At 43.0% G+C, this 14,841-nt stretch overlaps 1 pseudogene; it reads left to right on the top strand.

Annotated features, from left to right (window-relative positions):
• Positions 1-9,878: 9,878 nt before the first annotated feature.
• Positions 9,879-10,219, top strand: LOC102845728 (annotated as a pseudogene).
• Positions 10,220-14,841: the final 4,622 nt, after the last annotated feature.

Genomic DNA, 14,841 nt, shown 5'->3' with positions numbered 1-14,841 from the left:
ACACAAATTTAACTAACAAGTTAAAAATACATGAGTCAAAAATTAAAAAGCAATAATATTCCAAGTGGAGGTTCTAATAGTGGCACAAATCAAGTTACAGAAGAAGGTAGTTCTTAAAATAAAAAGGTAGTTCTTAAAATAAAAGGCCTATTGACTAGCACTTTTCCTATTATAGTATAAAGGTCAGGAACCACAAGATATAGAAGTTCAACTTTGTCATTTGTTGTTCTTAATTCCTGGAGAAAATTCCATCTACCACTGGGTTGTTTTACAGCATGGAAGTCCATATGCAAGACAGAGGTGAAGTAGGGAATTGCTTATGAGGTTTTCCATCAATTCCAACAACAAAGAAATAGTGAGAAGAGTTGGGACCTCAGAAGGCTTTTAGGACCATAGTAGGCTCTTGTGTCCAGGAGAAAACGAATATACTTACCAGTAGTGTTAATGCTCACCCACAACTCTTCTGGGAGGATCTAAATTGTTGAAGCGTCTTCCTTTGTTTCCAGCTGGGAGCTGGGGCCTGTCAGTCCTGTCAGCCACGAGGACCTGATGTGGGCCACCCTTGGCCAAGTGTCCTTCAGATCCACGCTTAAAGCAAGTGAGTGGGAGCTTCCTCTCTACTCCCTTGCCTATCTGTGGCTCTCATCGGTGACACTATGTACTGAAGTGGCCTAGCTTTCCACAATGGAAGCAATTCTGATGTCCTTTATTACCTTTGGGTGGCACTGTTTATGAGTAAGACTTCCTTTTCCTGACACAGGCCCTAAACTGGCAACAATAGCTGCCCCAATAATTTTGGCCATTCTCTGGTCTTTTCTCTTCCCTCTAGATCCCAGTAGTTAAAAGAGGGAAAAATTTAAACAAATATATAACAAATAATTTTGAACAGTATAATCTTTTATGCTTAAGGCTAGAAATATTAACAACATGATCATTTCCAATCCAGAGATACATGTTCCAATGCAGTACCTATTTTCCATAAATAGTTTTGGTAAGAAGAATATTATAAATGTGGATATATTTCCACTATTCCTCCTCCATGCCACAATATAGTGTTATTAGCATGAGCATTTATAAATCCATTGCCTTCCTTACTCTAACTTAATTTTTTTTAAATTTAAATGTATTCTTAATTTCAGTAAAAATTTACAGAGGCTTTGGATTTCCATTCATTCATTATTGCACATTTCTCCCCTCCCAAGCCTCCCCCACAGAACATTACCCTCTTGGAAAAGTAAAAGTAAAATTCTTTCATTGTTTTACAAAACCTCCCCCAGGTCCACTCCACCATGTAGCCATCGCTCTAGACTCCTGTCATGACAGAAATACCTAATCACATATCCCTTTTAAACAGTTTTCTATCTCATCTGTTTCAGTGTAGTATACATTGTTGAACCCATCTTACTCAGTCTCTCCCCAACCCCAAGGTCAGTCCACTTTTACAACAGTGGCACCGTGCAATATTTGTACTTTTGTGACTGGGATATTTCACTCAGCATATTGTTCTCCAGAGTCACCCATTTTGAATAATATTACATGAGTTCCTTGTTTTTCAATGCAGCATAGTATTCCATTCTGTGAATATACCACAGCTTCTCTATCCATTCGTTTGTTGATCAGCACTTAGGTTGTTTCCAACCCCTTGCTATTGTGAACAAAGTTGCAATAAACATGGGTGTGCATTAGTCAGCATTTTTTTTTAACATTTAATGATTATTTATTTTTCAGGTAGTCAGCATTTTTTAATAGCACCGTTCATTAAAGTGTCAATTCTTCAGTTTCCTTTATTAACTGTTCAATTTCACATGCATACAAAATAACTGAAAATACCATGACTGGGTCAGGCACACTTTAATTATTAAATTGACATCCTTCATCTTCTGCATTTAAAATAAGTCCTTAACAGCTTGTCTGCCTGATGCAGTATAGCTCTTGCTATCTTGACTGCTGCTGCCATGGTTGGTGCATGTGGCGTCACATACAATGAAGTCCTTAACAGCTTCTCTCTTTTCTATTATTTATGATGCTGCTGCTTATTGGTCCAGTTGTAAGGGATCTTGATTTTTCTGTTGAGGTTTAATCCTTATTGGTCTTTGATATTCATCACTATTCGTCAGTGAATTTGTCATGCCATCTTTGTTTTATGTAAACAAGGTTGTACTGGTTGTATAATGCAAGTTGCTGCCGCTTCCTCTACTCTTGATGCCACATTCTTTTTCATATGGTCCAGAATCTCAGATTACTTGCCTAATATATAGGTTGAATAGGTATGGCCAAAGTACCGCTGCACTGTGCACTCTGGCACCCACTTTTCCTCATTTTAAAACATGCAGTATCCTTTTGTTCTCTTCCTAGGACTGCCTCTTGGTTCATGTACAGGTCCTGACTGAGCACAATTAAGTGTTCTAGGCTATCATTGCTGGCTTCAGATGGATCTGAGCTGAAAGCAGAGAATACCAGAAAGGTATTTATGTGTGTTTTATTGATTATGCAAAGCCATTTGACTGTGTGGATCATAATAAATTACAGATAACATTGAGAAGAATGGGATATCCATTCTTCTTATGGGTTTGCTTACAAAGTCCATACACATTGTTTTTCACATTATTCTTCATTCACATCAGTCTTGTTTTTAAAATTAGCAAAACAAATGGAAAAGGTTTATTAAAGCAGCAAGACAGATGTAGCTAGTAAAAGGTGGGCCGTGCCAAAGAGTTAAAGTGAAAAATAAAGAAAAGGGAAGAGGGGAAAGAGACCCCTAGGAATACAGGGGTGAATCTAAATCGTAGGGCATGCTGTGAGCAGAAAAGGAGAGAAAAGAGCGAGCAGGAATGCCATTCTTGGAGGAAGACTCATCAACAGCTTCTGTTATGCAAATGGTCTACCTTGCTTACTGGAAGGAAAGAGGACTTTCTGAAAGAAGTGCTTATACTTCAACATAAAATAAAGAAAACAGAAATTCTCACAGCTGGATCAATAGACATTATCATCAAAGGAGAAAAGATTGGCGTTGTCAAGGATTTCCGTTTACTTTGATCCACCATCAACACCCTTGAAACAGCAGTGAAGGGATTGAAAGCTGTCTTTCACTCAGTTGTGTCTTTAGCCTGTAGAGAGGTGTGCTGCTGTTTGAATCCATCAGTAGCTCCATAGGAGAAAGATATGCTGTTTCCCTCTTGTGAAATTTACAGTCTCAGAAACTCAGTGGAGGGTTCGTTATTAATCAGTTTTGACTCAAGAGCAATCAGAGAGATTTAATTGGGCAACAATGCTGTCAAGGGATGCTTTCAAGGACTAAAGAGCAAGGATGTCAACCTAAAGAATAAGTTGTCCCTGGCCCAAGCTATGTCATATTCTTTTGCATCATACACATGTGGAAGTTGGACAATGGAGAAAACTTAAAAAAATTGGAAGAGTTGATTCCTTTGAACCGTGGCATTGGAGAAAAATACTGACTATACCGTGGACTATAAAAAGAACACACTAAGCTGCCTTGGAAGAAGTCAAGTCAGAATGCTCATTGGAAGCAAGGTTGGTGAGACTTCCTATAACATCCTTTGGGCATGTTGTGAGAATTGGCCAATCCTTGAAAACAGACATCATGCTTGGAAAGGTGGGAACATCAGCAAAACAGGGAAGACCCTCAAGAAAGTGAATTGCAACAAAGGGCTTAAGAACAGCCGAGATTGTGAGAGTAGCACAGGATGGGGCAAGATTTCTCTCTGTTGTACACATGGTCTAAGTGAGTCGGATTTGACTCCACGCCAGCAACGTCAGCAAGTGAAGGGCCTTCATGGGCAGAGAGCTTTACTCCATCTGGGCCGTTAAAGCCTACTTCACTTTGCTGAGACAGTTCTTTCCTCCTGGATCGTAGTTTGGATGACTTCCAACTTAAGGACCTCATCTTCTGGGACTATATTAGTCAGTGTTCTGCCATTCAAGGGAGTTTCAGGGGCTAATTATTTCAGAAGTGGGGGGCCAGTCCTGCTTTCCAGTCTGGTCTTTGGAAATTCTGCTGAAACGTGTCCACCATGAGTGACTTTGCTTTTATTTGGAGAACTGGTGGTGTAGCTTCCAGCATCGTGACAACAAGCTGGCCACCACGTTCAGCAAACTGACAGAAGAGTGGTGAGAGAAGAGGAAGGGAGTGTGTGGGTCCACTACCTGAGGCCTTCCCCCTCCGGTGTGCTTGCTGAGTGTGTTTTTGCCCATAGCCCTTAGGGAAAGGGGAAGTACCCCTGATGCCAGTGCCAGAGTGACTCCCTTTAGGATTATTTTCTGAGTACTGGTTTCCTGCTGGATATTCAGGAAAAGGTGAAGAGATCTATTTCTAGTGTCGAAGGACACTCTGGGGTAGTTTCTGAACACCCATTTGCCCCATGGCCTGAAGCAAAGGGGAAGGATGCCAGGATTTCGTGCCTGAGAATCTTGCTGGAGATTTTCCGAGTTATGTCCCCAAAGAGACTCAGCTAAAGGGCCTGCATACCAGCATCCAGCTTCCCCCCGGGTGCCCTAAGTACTGTGCAGAAAAGAATGCTTATTCCCAGTGCAGAATGCATAGGCCTGGGTAGATAGCCTTCCCACTCCTACAGACTCAGATACAAGGGTGGAATGCCTGCTTGCAGAGCCTGGGGGCTTATTACCCATGGCCAGGCGTTTTCTGTGGAAAAGTCCGCCCCAGCACACACAGGGCACAAAGAGGAATGCAGAGTCCGGGGCCTGAAGGCTCACCCTGTGCTGAGTGTTTTCTGAGAAAAGGTTCTCCCTGGGCAGTTGTGGAAAGGGGGAGAAGGCAGAATTCTAATGCTGGACACACGTCAGGGGTCCACGCGCAAGCCGCAGCTGACACCAGAACACAGTGAGAAGACACACTTCCCAGGTTGTTATGCACAGAAATGACGCAGCCACCATCCGGGGAGGCAGCTGAGAAGGGCAGACACCAGGACCAGCATCCAGAGCGCGTCACAGCTCAGGTACTCGCCCACCACGGTGGCACTGTGAGTTTCTCTTTGTCCAGGTGTGATTGGAAAATATCTGTGTACAGACTAGAAAACTAAAAGGAAGTGCACAGGGTTGACGTGTCCACAGCTCCACGATGCCGAGCTCTGTATGGACGTGAGTCCCCTTCAGTAGGACTGGTGCAGCACTCTTGGCGCGGTTTATGGGAGACACCAGGTTTTTAGAGTATTACCGCTATGATCAAAGTGTGATCATATTCTCTATTCCAGGACCATCGTCACAGGTAATGCAACAGTTGTTGTAGTTGTTATATGCAGTCGAGTCACCTGTGACTCATAGCCACCCTGTGTACAACAGCCCTTAAACCCTGTTTTATCCTATCTACTATCTATCTACTCCCATTTCCCCAGTCACTGAGTCAATCCATCTCATCAAGGGTCTTCCTCTCCTGTGCTATCCCTCCACCCTCCCAATCATGATGTTCCCTCCCCAAGGACTGGTCCCTCCTGGCAACATATCCAGAGTATGTCAGATGAAGCTTCAGAATCCTTGCCTCCAAGGAACTCCCTTGTTTCCAGGATGAACCTCTTTGTTCTCTTAGCATTCCATGGTATATTCAGTACTCTAATACCACAGCTCAAAGGCATCAATTCTCCTTCTATCATCCCTAGTCATTGTTCAGCTCTCTGATGCATAGCAAGTGACTGTAAAGATGGCCTGTATCAGGTGCACCTTAGTCTCCAGACTTTGGAGAGGTCTCTGACAGCAGACTTTCCCAATGCAATATATCTTTTCATTTCTTGGCTGCTGGGGCCAAGAGTGTTCATTGTGGAGCCAAGCAAACTAAAGCTGTCAACAATCTCAATCTCTTTACCATCCATCACGATGCTGCCAATCAGCCCATTGGTGAGAATCTTTGTTTTCTTGATATTGAGCTTCAATCCATATTGAAGGCTGTAGTCCTTGACCTTCTGCAGCAAGTGCTTCAGGCCCTCCTCAGTTTCAGCAAGCAGGGCTGTGTCGTTTGCATAATGCAGATTGTCTGCTTTATGCAGATGACACAGTGCAACTGAGATGTCATAAAACAGCACCAGTCACAGGAAATCAAAGAGCCTCTTTCCTCATCTTAAAGGCTTCTCTGTATTTCCCCAGTAGAGAATTGGTGCTCTATCAAAAATGTGGATGTGGTTGTGCACGCTCTTGAGAGCACGTGTGTTTGTGCATACGGGGTGTGTGTGTGTGTGTGTGTGTGTGTGTGTGTATAATAAGCATCTGTGGCAGACTGAAATGTCTTTGATTTAGAGGTCATCTATCAGATTCTCTGACATTAATAGCAGAGTGTTGCTTTGCCAAATTCTCACATGCATGATAATTATGGACAGTGAGGCATCCACTGAGCCAGTGATGCTAAGTTATAAATAAGATACATTCGAAAGCAGGCCTCTAGCTAGAAGCCCTAATTATGCTCATTTGACTCAGCAAGAGAGGGAGGCCTCAGCCCGCTGCTTCGGCTTCTCCGGTCATAGGAAATTGTACTGTACCTCGCAGAGAAGCAGACCCCAAAGCATTCACAAACCCCTCCCTTCCCTTGGGATGCCAAAGCTCGTGATTGGCTTCCAGTGTTTTCAGGTGCGCACGTTGGAATTGTTAACTTTGAATCTCCACTGTCTGCTTTAAAGGCAAAGACCATACGCTGTGTCAGGGAAGAGTTGCCTTATTAAAGGAGATGTCTCTCTGCAGTTTTATGATCTCATTTTTTCTGCTGTCTGAGTTTCATGTTGGGGTACCATTTTGAGTGTTCTGCTCCCACCTCCCCAAGTTTCTGGCTGCATGCTTCCATTGCAGTTTTTGCAGGGCTAGAAGGGGCCCTGCTGACTTGCCTCAGGGAGCAAGGAGATTAATGTATAAAAAGACAGGGATGAACGCCAGGTTTCTCTGATCTCGGTTTTCTCAGCAACACCCTTGGTATGCCCTCTTCTCTCTATTGATATTATTGTGGTAATTTTCATCTTTTTATCAACATTCTCCTATCTACAGTCATTCTTTCAAGTCAAGCAGGCAAGCTGTCATTACTGTTACTTTGAATAGGAGGAGGCCTTCAAATCCGTTACTTTGAATAGTAGGAGGTCTTCCTGATATTCCAATATTCTTCATACCCTTGCACCCTCAGCTAATTTCAACATTTTTATGATTACAATTGAGTGTGACAAGGTATTGCATCAAATCTCAATAATACCCCCAGTGCCATTCTTCTTCCCCAACCCCAGCTCTGGCAGCGTCACTTTGGGGAACTTGATTTGCTGAGTTTTGTACCTAACCAAAGTGATTGGATGTGAATTGAGTTCAGGCCTCTAGAGGGTTGAATTTATTCATCTTTCCCCCCACATAATAGTCTTTCCTTTAAGAACAATGAAAACATACCAAATCTGTCTTGAACATACTGATTTGCTGTTTGTGATAACAAATTGGATCTGGGTTATTACTGTTCTTGGGTGCCATCAAGTTGACTCTGATTCGTCGTGATCTCCTGTGATATAACAAAGCACTGCCCTGTAGGTTTTCTTGATTATAAAAACAAACCCTTCATTCGGTCCACTCTAGGAGATGATTGCCCAAGGATAAGATCCAAGAGGACTTTATCAACCTCAGGAGGGAGGAGGATGATGTTTCTCTAAGAAAGAACATCTGATTTCTTGAAAGGAGGGGCACACACGCATGCGCACATCCATCCAGTCCTCCATCCATGCGCTTCTGTATGTATATAAACCATCTAGTCAGGTCTGACTCATGACCACACCACGTGTGTCACAGTAATACTGCTTGAATAGGATTTTCAAGGAATGATTTTGTAAATCATATGTAAATTAAATTTTTAAAAAATTATGAGAATGAATGCCAGGCCTTTCTTTTGTGATGCCTCTGGATGGGCTTGAGCTATGACTTGATTAGCAAGCATGGTAAGCATGTGCACCTCTCAGAAACCTCGTACACATTTTTTCATTTTGCTTTAGGGACTGCAGTATTTACAGCTTGAAGATTTGTGGCAAGCCTAAAGAGCTGTGGTGCATACTCTGCAATGTGTTGCAATGCATTTAACCCAAAGGCCAAGCGTGTCCAGGTTCCTCAGGAGAAAGATGGGCAGTCTCTTCCTATAAAGATTGACAACTCAGAAACCCAATGGAGAATCGACATGAGGAGGGCCAAGCAGTCACCATGTCAGTCCATCTCAATGGGGATAACAAATTATGGCTAACATTAAGAAGAATAGGAATCCCAGAACACTTAATCATTCTCATGTGAAACCTCTATCTTGACTAAGGTGTTCTCCCAGACGAACAAGGGAACATTTTGTGGTTTAACATCAAAAAGAATGTGCATCATCAAAGGATACAACCAAGGGTTGTATAATGTACCATCCAATTGGAACTGGCTCATAACTGACCATCCAGCATTGTTCCAGAGGCAGTAAATCCCATGGTAGGAGTTTGCCCAGATTTTTTTCTGCAGAACACCTGGTGGATTCAAACTGGGAGCCTTTGGGTTAGCAGCACAACTTTTTACCTCTAACTCACCAGAGCTCTTATGTGTGTGTGTGTGTGTGTGTATGTATGTGAATATATGTACACATGGTTTGTAAAAATATATAATCATACTTTAATTTTGAAGTTACATATAACATTACAAGGTGGTCCATCATTTTATATTTATTCAAAGAAGAATTTATCTTTTTGTCACCTTTAAATGCTTTGGAAAATTGAACCCAAGTCTATGGTTTAAATGACACAACAGACTAATACAGGGCTTTGTTTTTTCATAGCCTTAATCATGGATTCTGTTCTTCTAGTCTTCGTGTGTTACCGAGACTTGAGTGCCAGGAACTGTTTTCCATGCATTGAAATGTTTGGCAGCATAGTATTAAGAATTTAGAGATTGATTTTTAAATTCTAATATCCTCTATAATTTTGCTATAGAAAAGCATTTTTATTATTAGTTACCTTATTCTAAGGGAAGAAAAAGCCAAAATATTTTCAGAAAGTTAAATTACAATGATTACTGTGCTCATTGCACACAGTAAAAGATGACTTTCTTAACTAATAGTTCTGGAGAGTATTGAGATACTTTATGAGACTATTTGTCAGAGAACTTCTTGAATTTAAAAATTTTAAAATAGCATATGGTACCATAAACAAATAAACTGAAAATACTACTTTGGAAGGTACAGGTATAATTTTAAGAAAAGACAAAGCAAAGTTGTTATTTAATACAAACATGGAACAGATTTTACTCTGTCTAAAATTATAACTGTCGTGACCTAATGGGTAAGAAATTGCCCTGCTATCCCAAAGGCAGGCAGTTTGAACCCAAAGGCATGTGATTTGAACCCATCAGTTGCTTTGCAGGAGAAAGACAGGCCATCTCCTCCTGTGTGATTTACAGCTTCTGAAAACCTACTGGAAGCTCAGCTGTGAGTCAGTTCTGATTTGACGACAATGAGTTGTTGTTTGAGTATTGTCTATACGAGGAGTTTAAAAAAACCAGAAGAGAAGATCATAATGAACATTTCTCAAACTGAAAGAACCAATTCAAGCCTTGGGTTGGAATACTGATTCTATAGTCAAAAATATTGAACAGTAAAAAAGAAAAATGAACAGTTCAGGAAATATATATAAGGTCTAAGAATTAATGGAATATCATGTTTCAACAAACAGATGCAGTCCTAGATGTGCTTACTAAGCTGGCCAACTAACTGGAAAAGATCCTTATTTGTTCCTATTCCAAAAAATATGAACCAACAGAATGTGGAAATCATTGAATCATATCTTTATTATCACATGCAAATAAAGTTTTGCCAAAGATTATTTAAAAATGACTTGGAGGCAAGGAGCACGCACTCTGAAGTGCCAGTTTATGTTGCAGAGATGGTCAATGGACCCAAACTCTGAAGGCCTTTCTGTAAGAAGTGTAGCAAGCATCAGCCGCACAGTGACCCAGTACAAGAAGGCAAGGATTCCTTGTATGTGCAAGGCAAGAGGCGCTATGATTAGAAGCAGAGTGGCTGTGGCAGGCAGACAAAGCCAATTTTCTAGAAGGCCAAAGCCACAAAGAATATTGTGCTGACACGTGAATGTGTTGTACTTAATAACTGCAGGTCCAAGAGGATGCTGGTCATTGCAAGCATTTTGGACTGGGAGCTGATAAGAAGAGAAAGGGCCAAGTGATCAGTTCTAAACATTTTGTTTTAAATCTGAAACAATGTTGATGCAGTAGAAAAACAGTACCTCTAGGAAAGAAATAGTGATGTTTCTTCACTCAAAAAAAAAAAAAGGAAAGAGAAGACTTGCACAGTACATGAACAGATAACTCCCAGGAATTCCAGCTGGATTCAGAAGAGGCCGTGGAACAAGGGATATCATTGCTGATGTCAGATGGAACCGAGAATACAAGAAAGCGATTTACTTCTATTTTACTGACTATGTACAGGCATTTGACTGTATGGATCATAGCAAATTATGGCTAACTGAGAAGAATGGGAATCCCAGAACACTTTTTTGTGCTCATGTGAAACTCATACATAGACCATGAAGCAATAGTTGGAACAAAGCAAGGGAACACTTGTTTTTTATTGTCGTGTGCTGGTTGGTCTATGTGGACTTGCTGGGGGAGTTCAAACTCCTGCCGTTTCACTTAGCAGCTGCCTGCTGACCTTGGTGGTGTCCGTGTCCTCGGAAGGAAGGGACTACGCATGTGATGTTGGCTTGCTACCAGCTAGTGAGTTGCCTTTTGTAAACGGGAGGCAGCAGCGTCCTCCCGACTGTGGCATGCTTGAGGCCACCATTGCGGCTCCTATGCCAGCCCATCTCCTCTCCTTGTGGCCCCTACCTCAGCAGACCTTGTGCACTTCTCCAGCAAAGGATTCCTCCATACATCATGTCCCAGAGCAAGTGAGTCTGATAGCATTCTGATACCCGTAGAAAATGCCCAAAGCAAACCAGACACCCTGGAGTCAGGTCTGTTGCGTGTTGACGCATCTGTTTAAGAGGCGAACTGTGTTCCAGAAGGTTTTCAGTGGTGAATTTTCCAAAGTAGATTGCCAGATCTTCCTTCAAAGGTACCTCTAAGTGGTCTCAAGCCTTTCGAGCTAGCAGCTTGGCCTGTTAACTGCTTACAGCACTGTGGGACTCACCACATGTGTAGGGGTGCGTACCCATATATCCAGGAGCAGTTTGGAAGCCTATGTCCACTTGAGGTGCCAGAAACACCCTGCAGGAAGGGAAAGTCGCTATGAGGGGAGTGACAGGAGCTTCTCGGTTGTAATTGTCCACCGATGGATTCCCCCAGGAAGCAAGCCCTGGGATTTCCATCATTGGTGGGAAGCAGCCAGCACTGCTTTATTTGCTGACTACAGAGTCCTTGCAACTGCCATGAATGGGATAGAATAGCCCTTTGTCCATGAGGGAGTTACCCTGTGCAAAGCTCGGCTCTGCCATCGAGGAGGGAGGATGGTACGTGATAGAAAATGGGACAGTCACACAGCTCAGGGATCGCCATGCCTACAGTGCCATCACCAGGGCACCCTGGATCCTACAGAGCCCACAGAGACAGCAACTGAACTTGTAGGGGTGGCAGGAGGCCTTAACTTGATGGTGCTGTGGTTAAAGTGCTCAGCGGCAAATTGCAAGACTGAAGATTCAAACTCACCAGCTGCTCCGTGGTGGCTTCTTCCGGCCACTCCTGTAAGCTGTGGCCTTGGAGACTCTGCAGAGCAGTTCTGCTCTGTCCACAGGGTGCCTCTGTATCAAGTCATGAATGGACTTAATGGCAGTGGGCTCAGATCAAAGGTGCCAGTATTCTTTCTACTTCATGAGGACTAGGAGGAGTTGAATGCAGAGCTCTATTGACCTAGTGGTAAGGAGCTGTGCTGCCAGTTCAAAGGCAGGCAGTTCAAACCTACCAGCTGCTCTGTGGGAGAAAGGTAGGCAGTCTCCTCCTTTGTGATTTACTACCTCTGAGAACCTGCTGCATGAGTCAGTCAGCTGTGAGTCAAAACCGACTGGACGGGGCATAACAAAACCTGATGGTAATGGTGTCTATCCTACATCCAGAACCTCCGAAATGACCAGGAGATCAAAGCATGAGAAATCGAGAGCCTGGGACCAGTGTGAGGACAGAGGTTTGTAACTTAGCGGCCGTGGTTTAAGTCCCAGCTCATGGGGAAATGTAGGGCTTCCTAGACCTGATGTTTATGGAACAGGTGCCCAGCTCTTTCCTTCGCAAGCGAGGCGAAATTCCACATCAGGAGGGGGCACAGCCCTGTGTGCCCTGTGTCTCAGAACCTGCAGAGCACCAGAGTGAGTGGGATGGGCTTCGCTGCTGCCTTCCACGGGGGTGTCACCAATGCCATCAGCTTTTTAGCACCATCTCCCAGTGTCCTTTCTGCTCAGTTTGACTCCCCTCAGGGGCACTTCAGAGGAAAGGCCTGGAGATTCTCTTCTGAGCCATCAGCCACCGGAAGCCCTCTGGAGTGCTGCTCTGCACTTAACACATTGGTGTTACCTCCAGTGAGTCAGCTCTGAAGACACAGTGCTGGGCTTTGTTTGCTTGAGGGTGAGGCCTCACCCCTGCTGTGACGGGTCTTTGCCTGCCCGCTGTTTTGAGGCCTTCTGGCTGACTCATTTGCATTGTAAGATGAATCTACAGGTCTGTTTTGTAGACAGAGGAACCACTGACACATAGACGCTAAAAACATGAGCTCCCTTCACGGATTTAATGTCCACAACAAGGAGTAAAGTCTAAACAGGTGAGAGGTAAAAAAGCAAAATAAAAAGAATTGCTCATGGAGACTTGTGTCAGAGCAGGCTGTGTTCTGTAGGGTTCTAGTGACTGAGTTTTTCAGGCCTTTTTTCTGAGTTACCTCTTGGTGGACTCGAACCTTGAACCTTTCATTCAGTCGCTGTGCATGTCAACTGTTTGCAAACAACTGCAGCAACGTACAGGCTGAGCCAGCACAAGAGGTGGACATTTTCTAAATTTACTTCTCTCTCACTCATTGCTATCAAGTTGTAACTGGCCCAGAACTGACCGTCAAGCAGCTTTCTGAGACCACAGCCGCTAGTTTATTTGAACCACCAGCAAGGCATGCATGGCCTTTGGGTTAGCAGCAAAACTCTGCCGACGATGCCGCCAGATCCTGATGGGAGGGCCGTACCGGTGAAACTAGTAACACTTAGTGCTGTTATTTTATTGATCATTTACTATGTGCCTTTCTATTTCCTGCCTGACAATTTCTGGTACTATGTTAACATCAGTGTTGCAATGATGCCGGAAAACCATGCCTTTAGCATTTCAGGCACATGGTGGATGAATTTCTACAGAGCTTCTACATTTAGACTAGGAAGAAAAGGCTCACAAATATTTTTGCTGATGTTGTATACAATTTCACTATTTTTTTAAATTTATCATTGTACTCTTCTGTTGTTATTGATATGGACAGCCTAGCTGTTTGAGGAAGCTTCAACTATTTAAAAAGAAAAATCTGTAAACTGTGACTTGGAGAGAGACATCGTCATCATGCTGGGAAAGGTCTTTGGAGAGTCAGAGAAAGACTCTCCATGAGCTGGATTAACACAGTGACTGACACAGTGGGCTGGAGCCGAATGTGAGGATGGTGCCAGACAGGGCCAGACTCAGATGCTCAGATCTCTCATTCATCATTGACTTGATGGCACTACAATCCCAAAGGCGTGCAAGTCAAATCCACCAACTGCTCCGCGGGAGACTGATGGGCCGTCTCCTGTCGTGCCAAGTTTCTTCCTTCTGGAGGAAACACCTATAAATTAGTCCCAGTGTGACAGCACACAGCAAAAATACAGAAGAAATTAACCAGATATTAAAAGTGAACTGAGAATTTCCCCATTTAAGTATCAATGCTCATTGTCAAAAATGATTTTACTGTAGGGAGTTTCTTTGGTAGTTTTTTAATTTAAGAAATTTTTGCTGTTTTTGTTACTCCAGAAATGTCTGTTTTCTCCATACTTCTGACTAGGAAGTACTATAAACAAACTTCAGTACTGAAGTAGATGGAAATGCTGCCCCCCTGTGTTAGATTCCTTAAACGTCATTCAACTACCCCTGAGAAAAATGAAAATCTACTTTGAGATTTTCAGCTGTTGGGTTTCACAAAGTAGGGCAAACTCTTAGCCTCAGATAAATGCCTTCTTTTCTTCTTCAAAGGAAGAGGATTGTATATATATTCTAATTCACTTAATGAATATTTAACTTAAAGTTTAAGGAGTTGTCTGCATGATTATTTCTCTTTGTACAGAAGAATCTCTCTTAACTCTGGGATTGCAAAACTCTTCCCCCCCCCCCCGCCTCGATCTCATTGTGTCAAAATGTTATCAGGTGCTGCTGAATTGGAATTAACTCATATCTGACCTTCCAAGTGGATTTTCAGAGACTAAATCACACGAGAGGAGATTGCCCAGCTTTCTCCTGTGGAGCCGCTGGTGGATTAGAACTGCCAGCCTTTGAGTTGCAATGAAACTCCTTACCAGTGTTCCCTGTGTCAGAATATTAGTTACCCGAAAGCTTTAATTTGATAATAATTCTTGAAAAGCTTCTAATGCACAGATTTAATAGTTTCTTTGTATTTGAGAGGTTATTGTTAAAGATGCTCTTTAGTTAAAAGAGGTAGGAGCTGTGCTGCAATCCCGAAGGCGTGTGGTTCTAATCCACCAGATGTTCTGCTAGAGAAGGAGGGGCAATCTCCTCCTGTGCCAGTGGGATCCAACAAGGGGGGGGGAAGGGAAGAGAGAAAAAAGAGGTGGGAAAAGGACACATGACTAAGAAAAGAAGGAATTTCTGCCTTCTCTTTGCCAGATC

This window comes from Elephantulus edwardii, unplaced genomic scaffold (assembly GCF_000299155.1).
Source record: "Elephantulus edwardii isolate Elephantulus edwardi_28Jun2011 unplaced genomic scaffold, EleEdw1.0 scaffold00115, whole genome shotgun sequence".
Taxonomy (NCBI): Eukaryota; Metazoa; Chordata; class Mammalia; order Macroscelidea; family Macroscelididae; genus Elephantulus; species Elephantulus edwardii.
The sequence above is the reverse complement of the archived record's forward strand: the minus strand, read 5'-3'. Positions and strand labels throughout refer to the sequence as shown.